The 15,131-nt window shown below is 42.6% G+C and overlaps 1 protein-coding gene across 4 annotated transcripts in view; it reads left to right on the forward strand.

The window, feature by feature from the left end:
• Window positions 1-15,131, forward strand: part of Dtd1 (D-aminoacyl-tRNA deacylase 1) — a 164,033-nt gene that overhangs the window by 72,742 nt on the left and 76,160 nt on the right. The gene's annotated exons all lie outside the window — the stretch shown is intronic.

Genomic DNA, 15,131 nt, shown 5'->3' on the forward strand with positions numbered 1-15,131 from the left:
TGTGGGTAAAGGCTTTGTTTGCTTAAGTTCAGGCTTCCCAGTGCAGGTGTGCAGAGGGATAAGCCCCTCTGACTACATCCAGGGAGCACCTGTTTTCAGGTTAGGATGCTCAGCAGCAGGGGCTGGGCGCTTTCATGCACATTTTTTCAGATGTCTGTTGAGCTTGTAAGAACCCAGATCCCAAACTGTCCAAGTTTGTGCACAGTAACATATGCTGCTTCGCCTGGCCTCACTGCTTCCGGACAGCTGTTTTTGTAGGTCCTTGCAATGGTCTAGAAATATATTTCAGGCTAGGTACAAAGATGGCATTTGTGTTTTCATAGACAGTGGCAAAGAGTTCCTGTCCTTTTGGAACAACAGTGAGTATAAATATGCAGTGGTGGTGGCTGTGACACAGAGTGTGCAGTCACTACTCCCCACGACTGAACTGGCTTGATGCTTTCTTTGTAGCCCAGGCTGCTGCTCTAGAGTTTCTGTAAACACAATTACTTTCCTGGACTCTGGAACTGGATCTGGCTTTTGAGTATTCCCTTCCATATTCACAGTATGTATTTATATGTGTGGACGTCCTCCTGTCCTAACACAAATACACACAACACACACACACACACACACACACACAGAGAGAGAGAGAGAGAGAGAGAGAGAGAGAGAGAGAGAGAGAGAGAAGAATATGAATGAGGTTTTCCTAGGTGAGAGATTTTTTTTTTCTGGGATGTGAAGCTTTCAGTGCTAAAACCCACTGTGGTAGTTTGGATGAAAATGACCCCACAGGGAGTGGCATTTTTTGGAGGTGTGGCCTTGGTGGAGGAAGTAAGTCACTAGGGGATGTGTTTTGAGGTGTCAGAGGCTCAAGCCAGGCCTAGTGGCTCACTGTCTCTTCCTGTTGCCTGTATATCCAGATGTAGAACGCTCAGCTACCCCTCCTGCACCATGTCTGCCTGCATTCAGTCGTGCTTGCTGCCATGATGATAATGGACTAAACCTTTGAACTGTAAGCCAGCCCCAGTTAAATATTTTCCTTTATAAGATTTGCTATGGTCACGGTGGTGTCTCTTCATAGCAATAGAAATCCTAACTAAGATACCCAGATAGTTTCAGACAAACTGAGATGGTTGGTTACCCTGGAGAAGACCTACTTGGGTCAGAAGGCGAAGGCAGTTGGCCAGGCCTGAAAGAGTCCCTGTGCAGTTTCTAGTCATGGTCCTCTGCCATTGCTCATGTCCTTTTTAAAGAAGTGCTCCTTAGTCAGACACACCACCCTTCTTTTTCATCAGCCTTCCTCCTGCATTTTGCTAGGGAAGTTTGAAGCAATTCCCCCAATTATTATTATTGTTATTATTATTAAATTTTAATTGTTACCAACTACACATTTAATTATACTTAATTATTTGATTAGTATTAAGTTACCTTAATTATATTGTTGTTATTCTTTGTGTTGATGCATGTATGCATACGTGTGCATACATGATCTGTGTGTAGAAGCATCCCATGATGCATGTATGGAGGCCAGAGGACAACTTGTGGAATCATTTTCCTCCCTTTTACTTAAAAGAAAAAAAAGGTTCTATTATTTTGTGTGTATGAATATTTTGCCTGCTTGTATGTCTGTGTACCACATGCATATAGTGCTCCCAGAAGCCAGAAGAAGGCTTCAGATCCTCTGGGACTAGAGTTACAGATGTTGTGAGCTGCCACTTGGATGGTGGGGATTGAACCTTTGTCCTCTGGAGGAGCAGGCAGTGTTCTTAACCACTGAGCCACCACTCTGGCCCCACTTCCACTCTTACACAAGTTGCTAGTCTTGTGCAGCAGGCTCCTTTAAGTGCTGAGCCATCTTGCTTGCCCTCCTCTGCTCTCTTTACATTTGATTTGACTACTTAGGCAGGTGTTTATTTGGGGACAAACCCACAGCACCTCTGTAAGAACCAGAACTCACAGTCCACTTGTAACCTGTGGCAGTTGTAGGGCAGAAGGAAGGGAGGTTGTGAGGTTTCCTTTTTTGACTGAGATTAGCTTATGCCAGAAGTGAATGAAAGAATGTCAGGTGGGTGGGTCCATTTGACTTTTTTAAAGATAAGCTTTGTTTTGAGTAATTGAGATTTATGGGGATGTTACTAACAGTGCAAAGGGTTCCTACACACCCATCGTCATTCTGTGTAATTGTTACCGTCTTATACGTCTACAGCATAGAGCTCAGCAGTGGACAGTGGCCGTATCACTAGCCATTAAAAACCAGTTGTAGCTCACTAGTTTTCCCATCATGTCCCCTCTCTGCTCTGGGGCCCATTTGGCCAGCACAGAACATTTCATTGTCTGTGGCAGTGCCCCAGTCTAGAGGGGAGTAGTGGCCAGACACCCTGGGCAGTGTCTGAGGGTTTTTTCTTTTTCTTCTTTTTATGAGTAGACAAGGTTCTAGGCTTTGGAGAGGGACTCCAAGATGAAGTGCCCTTCATTTCTTCTTGATAGCTCTGCGTGTTATTCAGCTGGAACCCTTTCCCTATTCTGGTCTTTGAGACCACGTTACTAACTACAGTCTACTCTCAGAGAGATTCAGAGGACATGCCTACCTCTCGGAGAAGTACCCATATATATTATCTGTTGGGTTACAGGATACCTGATAAGTTTGATTTTCAGATCAACAAGGATTAATCCCTTTCAGGGGAGAGGTCCTAGGAAACAACGCCAGACCCTCTCATCAGCTAGGTAGCTGCTCTCACTGAATCATATAGTCCCTAGCCCAACAGTGAACAATTTTAAAGTGTATATTCCTTGTAATATTACAATTTAGATTTAACCGGGCATCCTGTATTCTGTTATGTCTGGCCATCCCGATTGTTTGAAATGTGTCGGTAAGAAAGATGCTTCTTTTCCCCATGACCATTGAGTTCATCATCTCCCTGGTAGTGTCTCCTTCCCACTTACTGTCTTCCTTTATCAGAGTTTGGTATGCTTCCGTGATGGTACTTTGTCTACTTAATTTTCTTTTAAAGCAACATGGAAAATAATTTTGTTTGCTTGAAAAGGGAATTAGTTTGTGTGTGTTTTAACAAAAAGATTTTTCTCATTACATGAGCCAAAAATCACATTAGTTTCCAGCCTCATAAATGAAACCCAGAGTTGAAGGAAACAAGAGATTTGTGCTGAATTTCTGGGCACTGGTTATGGGCGGGGCAATGAGGAGACACCGAGTTCTCTTCAAGCAGCACCAGAGGCTCCAGTGGCAGCTAGCAGATGGATTCCCTCAAACTTGGCAGTGCAAGGCACTTGCGATTGCTTACGATCCCGGACTGCTAGCAGGTGTGAGAGAATTCTAAGTGGATATAGAAATGAAGAAGGCTTGTGGGAGTGGGTGGAATGCTGAAGGGATCCATGTAGTTTGCTTTTAAAAGGAAAGCGACCTCTGGTTTCCTGGAAGTGCACCTAGCCCATCAAATAGTATTGCTTTTCATTAAACAGCAATTTTGCAGTCATGATTACCTTGGGTGCTTTGTTCTCAGCAGCTGGTACCCATCAAATCAGACAAATCTGCTTTTCATCACCAGCAGGTGTTCAGGCAGCAGAAGTGACTGCCGAGCTCCAAAGATGGCTCACAAAGATGGCTCAATTCCTCCTACAGGGTTCCTGGTGAATGGCTTGAGGACCTGCTCAGCGGGCCAGGCAGAGATGGATGCTGTGTTCTTCTCAGTTCAAGTGAGGGAAGGGCAGCACTGGAAAGGATACATGCTGAAGGCGGTGAAGCTGGCACGCCACTGCATGCAGTAGGCATTTTATTAGTTTGTTGCTCCAGTGTGGGCATTCATTTTTTCTCCTGTCATGTGACATGTTCAGGCAATCCTTAGAGTCTGTCAGCTGGATCTGGCCACCTCACTCACACCAACCTTCTGTGTTAAGGGCATCAGTCACTTGTCCTTTTTAACTTATGCCAGTTTTTCTGAGCTCTGGGGCCTGGGGCCTGACTATGCTTGGTCTCCACAGACACACTCAGTATGCCCCTCCCCCATGCCTGGCACCTTTTAATCCTAGAGCTGTCCTTTCTGCCCAGGCTTCTGCCTCTGTTTTGCCCTCTTTTTGCTACCAAATCTTCAGTAGCCAACACAGCACTTGATATGCAGGTGGCCTTTGTCAGATATGTGGGGAATTAACATATATCTACCTCAGGTTGGAATGCTTGCCTATCCCAAATGAGAAGCACTCATAGGCCTGAGATGACCAGGACAGTGCATTCCGGTAGCTGCACCTACTACGATTGGTTAATCAGTGAAGCATGGCGTTGCCAGTTCTTGTCCATAAGAAACAAGAAGAACTGATTGTAGCACATCTTCCCGAGGTGTCATACATGTCTGTGTTTGGGTCTTGTAATGCTCTTGAACAGAATAACATGTTTGTCCGTGTGTTTAGACTTTTAAGATGCCAGATGTCCATAGTACCAGTTTTTATTCTCTGCTTTTGAATTATGTTTTGAAGCTTAACACATCTTGGGATACTGCTGTAGAAATGAGTGCTGAGTGCTACCTGGTTATAGGCTATAGTTTGGCAAGCATTTTGAATTTTCCTGAATTTCTGTTTGTGGGACAGTGGTATGTCAAGTATGCTACTGTAAACTGTGAGGCTACTTCCTGACAGCTCTAGAAAAGTGCAGGCAGTTGTGTTTTGTGGGAGGACTTTGAGTTTAAATGTGACTGTGACGAATGGCAGCTGAATTCTGCCGTTGCTTTTGTGGGGTGGGGGGCGTCACATATAGTCTCCTGTTGCCATTATGTCAGCAGGCCACACCTGTGGGAAAGCTTAATCCTGAGTGTCCAATCAGGTGGGCTTGTAGCAGGCATCACTGTCAGTGGTCAGGGGTAGAAGTTGAGGCCTCCAGAGATTATGGTGAGGTCCATCCTCTGGGTGGTCACCCTTCCCTTTGGAGTTTGCAGAGGACACCCAGACCACAGTCTGAGCAGAGTTACTTACTCTCTTATGAGGAGACTTAGCTACACCTGCCCTTTCCAGAAGGTTCTCCTTCTCCATCTTTATGCCTGCATATGGGGTCATTAGGAGGTTTTCTTTGTAGCTTTAATGCCATCGAATTGAACACTTTTGCAGCTGTGGCCTCTTTGTTTTTCAGGTATCTGCTTCCCCTTGTTCTGGCTAACAAGCTCTCTGAGGTGCTGCCTCCCCCTGGTGCATCTGTGGGAAGCTTAGCTTCCAGTCAAGGAAGGGGACTCCACAGAGCACTTACTCTAAACTGTATCAGCAGGGGACCCTCAGTAGACATCTAATTATATCTGGATGCCAGTGAGCAGCAGTCACTCTTTGATGTGGAGATTGGGGACAGTGGTGCTGGGGCTCAGAGCAATGCCTCTGGGAATGTGCAGAAGACGGCTTCTCCAGAGAGACCCCTGAGAAACCCTTGGTCACAATGTGACCAAATGGCCTTGTCTCTGGCATCAGGAATCCATAGGCATGTTGGTCAAGGGGTGTCCTCAGTGCTGCCTCATACTGCTGGATTTCACTACCCCCTCCTCCTAGCCAGTGGCTCCCTGCCCCCGCCCCCGCCCCCCCCCCCCAGTCCTCCCTCTGGGCTTGCTTTAAATTACAGTTCAGCTGTCTCTGCTTAGAATTAAGGTGCTCTTGCTGTCCCTCAACTGGGTTTCTCTTTCCTTATCCTCAGAGTTGCCATTGGCTCAGGCTTCTGAGGCCTGCTCTGCTTCCTTGGCTCCCTTCACATTCCTCAAAGGCCCGTTTGCCTAGATTTTAGTAATTATAAATACAGCGTTAGAAGTAAATGCTGGTTGAGCCCTTGCTCCACTTTAGTGCTGTGCTCACCCCTCACTGAGCCTCTAAATGGCATGTGAACATGACCCACATTCTCCGTCTTTGGTGTTACTGTTCAGGGTGAGCCGGTGATACTTCAAAAACAGTTATTCTAATTGCCTCCATGGCTCCTCATGCAAGGACTCCTGCACTGCATACGGCAGGCTCCTTGATGAGCTTCAGTTCCTTTCATCACAGTAGTCTCCTCTGCACGTCCTTGCTGGATCGGTTTCCTGTGGGGTAAATATCAAATGTAAGCCCGCCGGGGCTGTGTCTCCAGTGCATCCTCCGCTGCTTCCCCAAGGGCATCATCAGCACATACATGCTTGTCCTTGTCGTGAGGCTGTGCCTTCAGCTTTTCGCCTGCCTGCCTGCCCGGTTGTGTGGCTTCCTCTGCCCTCCCTTTGCAGGCATGAGTATGTTGCAGCCTTGGATGGGAATGGCAGCTGTGGCCACATGTGTCAACTGCTGACAAACAGCTGTTTGCTACCACTCTCCTGTCTTGAGAGGTAGTCATTTCTATTTGCATTCTCAGGGGGTACATCTCTTGTTATGAAATTAAATGATGGACTCCTTAAGACCAGAGCCAGCCAGAACATAAACATCCCAAGGCACAGAGCAGGCACTGACAAATATTTGCATTCCATTTCAGTTGTAAAGAAAGTCATTAGGAGAGAGAAAGAAGCATCCTTGTTGGCATGAGACTATGGTATGGCTAATTCACATGCTCTGCTCTAACCTCGTGCTTCATGGCTCCACAAGAGCCTCACTGGGAACTAAGGAAGCAGGACAGAGAAGCTAGTGGAGCAAAGCCTCTTCTGGCTTCTGTCTATTGGGCCACTGACTCTCCACCAGTGTTGTGTCTAATGGGAAAGGTGTCTGCAGTGCTATGCTTTCTTGGTAATTCCACATCATGTCTTTTATAGTCATGTGGATTGTTTTGTAGGTTTGTGGGTGTGCTGGCCATGGAACTGTGGGTCACAGCCTTGTTGGGGTGGGAAGTGATAGGGTCTTTGTTACTCCTCAGCCAACACTCCAGCCAGTCTGTCCTGTGTAAATGCACTTGAAACTGTCAGGCAGAGGGGCTTGTGTTGCTCAGTAAGGGATTGGGGCTGGGGGAGGGGGTGGGGCTGGGTGGGGTGAAGTGGGGCAAGAGAGTCAACTGTTTCCTATGACAGTTTTAGTCTAGGGCTCCCTTTCCCTCTTGCATTTATTCTCATCTGAGACCATGGCTCATTACTGATTTAAAACTTGTTCTCCCACTATAGCAGCTTGTTTAATTGAAAGCATCTCAATGAGAGAATGTTGAAAACATAGCGGTTGTAAATGATGTGGGGTCACACGGAGGTTTTAATTGATCCCTATCATGAGCAGTATATTCCCCAACAAAGGCCTCTTTTTCATTATTTCTCAAGGCCCTTACCCCAGCCACAAGCACAGAGCAGCTTGATGTTCCTGGCTGGTTGTGCTCTGAATTATGCTTCGCTTCTTTTCTTTTCTTTTCTTTTCTTTTCTTTTCTTTTCTTTTCTTTTCTTTTCTTTTCTTTTCTTTCTTTCTTTCTTTCTTTCTTTCTTTCTTTCTTTCTTTCTTTCTTTCTTTCAGCATTGACTTTGTAACCTAGAGTTGAAGCCAGAATAAGCTGGATAACTTATTCCTGTGCTTTTTATTGCACAAGGCATTAAAACAGCACCAGTTTGGTCATCTGTTTTGCTTCTCATAGTCACTGTCATTACTTTATTTGGCTGTTGTTAGAAAGATGTTTTAAAGGGACTATTTGGCCTGTCTTTATTTCTATATTTACTTACTTTTTGATGACTGGGAAGGAGGGAGAGAGGAAGAGAGAGGGAGAGGGGGAGGAAGAGAGGGAGAGGGAGGGAGGGAGGGAGGGAGAGAGAGAGACAGAGAGACAGAGACAGAGACAGAGACAGAAAGGCAGACACACACACACAGATAGAGAGAGAGAGAGAGAGAGAGAGAGAGAGAGAGAGAGAGAGCTTTAATAGAGAGTTGAACACTGTAGAAGCAGAGTAGTCCTCAGGCCTTTACATTGTCCTGGAAAGAGGCAATGAGGTTGCTGGGGAGGAGGTTTGGGCACAGTATCCTGAACTTGAAAAGCTAAGCTTAGCTTATAGCCAATAAAATGTTCAACATCAACTAAAATATCAAACTGCCTTGAAAGACTGCTCTTAAGAAGTTTATGTCAAAGTCAAGTTACAATTGTTTTAAAGTAAGGAAAATCCAAAAGAAAAACTGTGAATCTGTTTAGAGAGAGCATATGAACCAATTAAGGTCCTTTACTATCTACCTTTGTAAAGCCAAGAATTGATTTCAGACTTGGATGCTCCTTTCACATGCCACACCTCGTGTCCTAGTGAGTTTAAATGATCAGCTTTAGTCTGAGTTTAGGCATTCACAGCAAAGCTTATCAGTGCCATTCTAATACCACTTCTGTTGCTGTGCTAAGATCATGACCAAAAGCAACTGAGGAGAGGAAAGGTTTTAGCTCACAACTCTGATTTACAGCTCATCACTAATCGGAGGTCAAGGAAGTAACTCAAGTAGCTAGTCATGTGATATCCATAGTCAAGAGCAAAGAGAAATTAATGTATCCAGGCTATGTTCAGTTAGCTTTCTTCACTCATCCAGTTCAAGGCCTGTGTAGGAAATAGGGCTGCCCACAATGGGCTAGGTCAATTACCATCAAGACAGTCTCCCACAGAAGTGCCCACAGTCCAACCTGTTCTAGACACTTCCTCAATTGAGAGTCCTTTCAATGGTGATTCTGGTTAAGGCAAGTTGACAAAAACTAACCATTACACATAATAATTAAGAAACATAGGTTTGCTTCAATGTAAAAATTCCCCAAATTGCTATCTTATAACAATACTTGCAAAATAATATTGTAACAACCAGAAGAGTTAGATTCAGAGGAAGTCACTAAGGATGAGAGGATTATTTTTAAGGGGTCTTTCCTCTGATATTATTTGAACAATTTTCTATCTCCTTTTGGAAAACTGAATAGAGATTGGATTCTTGATTAAAACAAAGCAGCTACCTCCTACATTGATAAAACATCACCACTTAGAAAAGATCATGCTGAATCCCGAGAAGTCCAAAAGGTTACTATAAAAGTTGCTATAGGAGCTGCTTTGGGGGATGTCCTAGTATGATTGTATAGCAAATTCTTGTTATAATCAGTTATGAGTCGGACAGATACTATTAAATTTATAGTGAGATTTGTTGCTGCTGCTGCCTTGAGTACTGGGCAGGAGGGCCATTTGAGGGTATAACAAACACTCAGTAACTGTCTATCAAACTGAGTTTTGGAAAGAGTTAACTGGCCAGATGTCATTTATACATAGGGAGCTGCTTATTGATGAAGTGCCATCTGGTTTCCTTGGTCTCATTGTTATCTGTAAATGTTAATTGATAGCCTAGTTCTTCAGTCTGTTCAGGATCTTCAAGTCCCAACCTAAAGATTTAAGGTTTGCTTGGCTATTAGTGTGATTTGTTTTTCTCTGATAGCCTGAACCATTTGTGGTCCATTTATCAATCTTTAATTTTCTCTTGTTTTGTACTTAGCTGACACCGTACAGTTAATAAGATACTTAACCTTTTCTGGTATGAAAAATGCTACAAATCAAACCACATGGCAGAATGTTTCTCTGAATCATATCTCTTTTGTGTCTGTTATGCATTTTTACATTTCACTGAAGGAGTGGGTGGGAGGGACTTAATTCTTACCAGGCGTTTGCTCTTCTATAACATGAAAGAAACAGTCTAGAGTGATGGAGAGTTTTTCTGTCAAGCTTATGGTTTTGGACCTTTGTAGTTATTTCAGTTGATTATGGAAATAAAAGTATGACTTTGGAACTGGCCTAGAGTCTTTTCAGCATAGCATCCTACTAAGTCACTGTCAGTAGACTTTGATTAGATTTGCCCATGTTTATATACTGGGCTGGTGATATGGCTTAGTCAGTAGAATTTGAACCTCAGCACTCTATACAACTCAGGAAGAGAGATACATATCCTTAATCCCAGAGATGGGGGCAGGAGGATCAGAAGTTCAAGGTTATTCTCAGATTTATAGCAAGATCTAGGCCAGACTAAGTTACAGGAGACAGAGTCTCAGAACAAACAATAACAAGTTTGTATGTAAAACGATATAAAATTCTACACTAAGATTTTTTTTTTCCACTTAGACTCCACAGTTTAAAAGCTCTATCATGTTTATTCTGCTTTCATGGAAACTGTCTCAGGGTCACCTTTTCAAAATGTTGGTGATAAAGGGGAGAAGATGCTTAATTTTTCTTCTTAAATTACCTAATTAAATTTCTCAGGTTTACATTTCTTCCTTGTGATTGCATTTTTAAATTTACTTACTCCATGTAGATTTATATCTAAGATGCTTGGGTAACTTTTCCCAGTTCTCTAACTTGATGTGAGGATATAAATATACCCAGGAGCCATTGCGACTCTAAGCGGTAATAGTTTTATTGACTTGGAAACCCAGCTGTCTTAATTTCCAGTGGTGGCTTGCCGTGTTTAAAGTAACTGACAACCCTGCAATCATTACCAAAAGTTTATGATTTGGAAAAAAAAAAAAAGTAACAAAGGAATGGAGAGAGCAGGGAGTGGAAAAATGCTGTTTGACTTACAAACTGCTTCAAACAGCTCCAGAGGGAAGGCCGTTAACCCAGGTCATTTAAAATATGGCCATAATAGTGAGAGTTAAAAATAATTACATCTGGAGAAGACCTTAAGAACAATCTCAAAAAAAAAAAAAAAAAAAAAAAATCCAAAGGAGCTCAAAAAATGCACCGAAGGGCTCAGAGGCAGAACGCCTGGGTTTAAGAGTTGTTTTGTGGAAGGTAATTTGTCCTGTGGGGTTGTTTCATTTTGGGGACATATGATCTTGTGACCCTAATTATCCTCCAGTGCCTCCACTGACCAGTCCTGAGCTGGAAAGACTTGGTGTCTCCTTTGCCTTGTCCCTGTCCTAGGAGTCACCAAGGAGCCTTACACTTTGGTGATAGAAACCTGCTGCCTCTTCTCCCAGACGCTCCAGTCATCTTCTTATGCAGACTCTTGCCCCTTCTCTGTGGCCATTACTCCTGGGCATTGTGTTCCTTCATTTGAAAGCAGACCAACTGAACTGCTACATAGCAAGTTACCCCCAAACTTAAGCCAAAGTTCAACTCCACAGTTAGTGTTTTTCACACAGTTTCTGTGGGTTAGTAATTTGTTTTAAGGAGGCAAAGATCAGAAGAGCACCAGAAACCACACTGTGGCTGACAGGGCCACTAAGTGTGGAGAAGCAGAAGGTAATAGAAAAAATGGAGAAGCAGCACATGGTTCCAGGACACAGCAAATGTCTTATCCAAGGACAGGCAGCCACGATAAAAAGAGGCTGTGGTACTAGATTACAGGTCTGGAAAGTCTTGGATTCTGGTGAGGATGCCTAACTCCATTTATGGTCACTCTGTTCCTGAGGGTTGTGGTTGTAAGTCATCTTGGGAGATAAGTTACTGGTTAAGACTAAGCCCCTCTGGGATCTGACAACAGTGAGCAATCTAGAGTCTAGAGTGCACTTGCACAAACCCAGGGGAAACAATCTTGGGAGGCAGTTCTAGAGAGTAGGAGATCAAGAATTCAGGTAGGAGGAGACTCAGTCTGGGCAGAGAAGAGTGTGGTGGGGGATGGCCCTAGCTTAGGTGGCTAGGAGCAGAGTCTTCTACCTGAGAATATTCTACGTGGAATCTCTGCCATAAACCTGAGCTCATCAGAGTCCATTCTCTGGAGCCTCTCATTTGCTGTGATTCACTACTTGTGGGACTGAGAACTCTGGAGTTTTCACAGAACAGTTGACTTCTGTAGCCCCATCCCTCCAGCAGATCTGTATCGAGACTGGTTGGCTTGGACAACCAGTCCAGATGCCAGTGCTGTCTGCCTCCCCACTCCTGTTGTACTAAGAGATACCTCCAGATGAAAACATCTGCCTTCCAGCTCAGCACAGCTGTGCCAGCAGTTCACTTCATAAGTATCTTTTTACTTTCTGGTATTTTCTCCACTCTTGTGTTTTTGGCTCATGATGGCTTTGCTTGTCTCTATACATTGCTCAGTCAGGTTTTAGGGTCATGAGTGTGTTTCTCCACCCAGCTGACTCCATGGCACTGTTTTCTACACTTTCCATCTCCACCTTATGGACTCTCTTCACTCTGATCCCTGCCTCTTCTCTCTCCTCCATATCTCCTCCTCTTTTACTTCTTGTAACTTCCAGAGCTTTAATAGTGTCTAAAACCTGTGTACTCCAATAGCATCCCGTGGACCTCTTCAACAAAGAGACAGAAATTCTGAAGCAAACCAATGAATCAAGGAGAGGACAGAGTATCTGAGCTAGAGCAATCTGAAAAGGACAAAGATAAAGCAGTAGGGCACGAATGGAATTCCAGGATACATTTGATACTATGAAAGGACCAAATCTATGGGTTCTGTGCATAGAAGGAGAGCTATTCTGTGCCTTTCATCCTAAAGGCATAGAAAACATTTCCAAAAGAAGTCATAACAGGAAATTTCCCAGAGTTGGGAAAAGAGATGCTAATCCAGACATAGAAAGCATATAGAACACCAAGCAGAAAATAATTCCCTCATCGTATTAAAATGAAAACACCAAATATACAAAACAATCAAAGTGTATTAAGGGTGGCAAAAGAGAAACATCAAATGGTATATAAAGGCAGGTCCATTCCCCCAAACAAAAGCAAAAACATCAGACTGTTGGACTAGGCCTGGAAAGATGTATTTCAAGTCCTGAAAAACTACAACTGCCAACCCAGGCTACAATATACATGACGCTGTTTGTTACAATTGAAGGAGAAATAAAAACTTTCTACGGTAAAAACTGGCTAAAAGCATTTATGACCATTAAGCCAACTCTGCAGAAGATGATTGATAGAATATTTCAGACTGAAGGAAAAAAGCCCCTATACAAGGCCACAGGAAGAAATAGAACACATATGAAACTCAAAGGGCGTGAAAGGCTTAGTTATGGGGCAAGGGTGAAGGGGGAGGGAGAGGAAGAACTGAGAAATGGGTCAATCAAAACTAAGGCTGTGTGGAAGTAGACTCAAACGCATTCAGAATCCAACATAGACATGACCAGAGAAAACATCTTCACAACAACTTAAGTTGCCCCAAATACAGAACAAAGGAACAATATGAAAATTTGTAAAGAATTTGTGGAAAGGTACTGTGTAAATTTGGTTTTCTAACGCTTTCAGGTGTGCTGTCAAGTTGTTAGTGTCTGCTCTCTCCAGTTTCTTTCTGTAGACACTTAGAGCTATGAGTTTTCCTCTTAGTACTGCTTTCATGGAGTCCCACAAGGTTTGGTATAATGTGTCCTCATTTTCATTAAATTCTAAAAAGTCTTTAATTTCTTTCTTTATTTCTTCCTTGACCAAGTCATCATTGAATAGAGTGTTGTTCACTCTATTCAATGTTGTTGCAGATGATATGATAGTATGATAGTATACTTAAGTGACCCCAAAACTTCCACCAGAGAACTCCTAAATCTGATAAACAACTTTAGCAAAGTGGCTGGATATAAAATCAACTCAAAGCAAATCAGTAACTTTCCTCTACTCAAAGGATAAACAGACTGAGAAAGAAATTAGGGAAATGACACCCTTCACAATAGTCACAAATAATATAAAATGCCTTGGTGTGAACCTTAACAAACAAGTGAAAGATCTGTATGACAAGAACTTCAAGTCTCTGCAGAAAGAAATTGAAGAAGATCTCAGAAGATGGAAAAGTCTCCCATGCTTGTGGATTGGCAAAATTAATATAGTAAAAATGGCTGTCCTGTCGAAAGCTATCTATAGTTTCAATGCAATCCCCATCAAAATTCCAACTCAATTCTTTATAGAGATAGAAAGAGCAATTTGCAAATTCATTTGGAATAACAAAAAACCCAGGATAGCTAAAACTATTCTTAACAATAAAAGAACTTCTGGGGGAATCCCCACCTCAAACTGTACTACAGAGCAATAGTGATAAAAACTGCATGATATTGGTACAGAGACAGGCAGGAAGATCAATAGAATAGAATTGAAGACCCAGAAATGAACCCACACAACTATGGTCTCTTGATCTTTGACAAAGGAGCTAAAACTGTCCGATGGAAAAAGAACAGCATTTTCAAAAAATGGTGCTGGTTTTACTGGAGGTCAGCATGTAGAAGAATGCAAATCAATCCATTCTTATCCCCTTGTACAAAGCTCAAGTCCAAGTGGATAAAGGACCTTCACATAAAACCAGATACACTGAAACTAATAGAAGAGAAGGTGGGGAAGAGCCTCAAATACTTGGGCACAGGGAAAAAGTTCCTGAACAGAACACCAATGGCTTATGCTCTAAGATCAAGAATTGACAAATAGGACTTCATAAAATTGCAAAGCTTCTATAAGGCAAAGGACATTGTCAATAGAACAAAACAGCAACCAACAGATTGGGAAAAGATCTTTACCAATCCTACATCCTTTAGAGGGCTAATATCCAATATATACAAAGAACTCAAGAAATAATATTCCAGACAACCAAATAACCCTATTAAAAATGGGGTACAGAGCTAAACAAAGAATTCTCAACTGAGGAAACTTGAATGGCCAAGAATCACCTTAAGAAATGCTCAACATCCTTAGTCATCAGGGAAATGCAAATCAAAACAACCCTGAGATACCACCTCACACCAGTCAGAATTGAAAAACATTTTCTGTAAAATCAAGAATAAGGACCCCCCCCTTTTTTTTTTACTTTTTTCAATATAGTGCTTGAAATGTTAACTAGGACAATAAGATGGGAAAGAAATAAAAGGTATACACTTAGAAAAGGAAAAAGACAAACGAATTACCTGTATCTGTAGATGGTATATAAGATTGTACATAAACCTGAAAGACCCCACCAGAGAACTCTCCAGTCTAATAAACAGTTTGAGCTTAATTGTTGAAAGAGAAGTCAGGTAGGGGTGTAATCCCATTCACCATAGCTTAAAAGATGTCGAGGAGTAAACCTAACCAAGGAAATGAAAGAACTGTATAATTATGACTTTAAAACACTGATGAAGGAAATTGCAAGAAGATAATCGAAGATGGGAATACTTGCGTGCTCACGGATTGACTGAATTAATACTGTGAAAATGCCTAAACTACTAAAATCAGTCTTCTCATCCAATGCAGTCCTCATCAAAATGCCAATCTCACTCTTCACAGAACTAAGAAAAATAGTCCTAAGCATTCATATGGATAAGCAAGTGACTTCAAGTAAGCAA

This window comes from Arvicanthis niloticus, chromosome 2 (assembly GCF_011762505.2).
Source record: "Arvicanthis niloticus isolate mArvNil1 chromosome 2, mArvNil1.pat.X, whole genome shotgun sequence".
Classification (NCBI taxonomy): domain Eukaryota; kingdom Metazoa; phylum Chordata; class Mammalia; order Rodentia; family Muridae; genus Arvicanthis; species Arvicanthis niloticus.